This window comes from Phoxinus phoxinus, assembly GCF_949152265.1.
Source record: "Phoxinus phoxinus genome assembly, chromosome: 5".
Classification (NCBI taxonomy): domain Eukaryota; kingdom Metazoa; phylum Chordata; class Actinopteri; order Cypriniformes; family Leuciscidae; genus Phoxinus; species Phoxinus phoxinus.
The window spans coordinates 26,748,673-26,749,290 of NC_136880.1; positions in this window are offsets into that span (position 1 = coordinate 26,748,673).

The following is a 618-nucleotide window of genomic DNA, read 5'->3' on the forward strand; positions in this document are numbered from 1 at the left end:
GGTAATTGTTTACTGGGCATCTCCTTCATTTTCCACGAAAGATCAAACAAAAACCTTAAAAAAATTACGAACCCGCTAAAGATGCCGATTCGCACGGGACTATTATTATCACGGGACCTGTGTTCGGCGAAATATGGTAGGTCATTTGCGGGGGGATTTTTACTTCACAAATTACCGAATTACAGACATGGCCGATTCGCACGGGATTAAAGGAGAACTCCGGTCAATTTTAACATTGAGCTCATTTTTTTTGTAAATTTGGAGTGCTGTCAATACAGAGAATAACGACAAAAATGTTATCCTCTTTTAAAAATTTGCACCCTGTTGACTTCATTGGGGCACGTTATAAACCTGCTTTTAGCCTCTTAACATCTTTGATGTGTCATAAGTGCCCGCAGCCATGTTAGATGATTCCTTCAGAGTGAACACGAGTGACTCTGACTGCAGTAGATGTGAAAGATATGAATAAAAATGATGTTATTTCAGCCAGCGCAAATAGTATTTACAGGATGTTTTCGGTCGAAGTCCAAAGTAGTCGATTGTCGAGTTCACGCGCGTAGGTTTAGGTCTGGTTTAGGGTTTAGTTACCTATGATCACGCGCGTGAACTCGACAATCG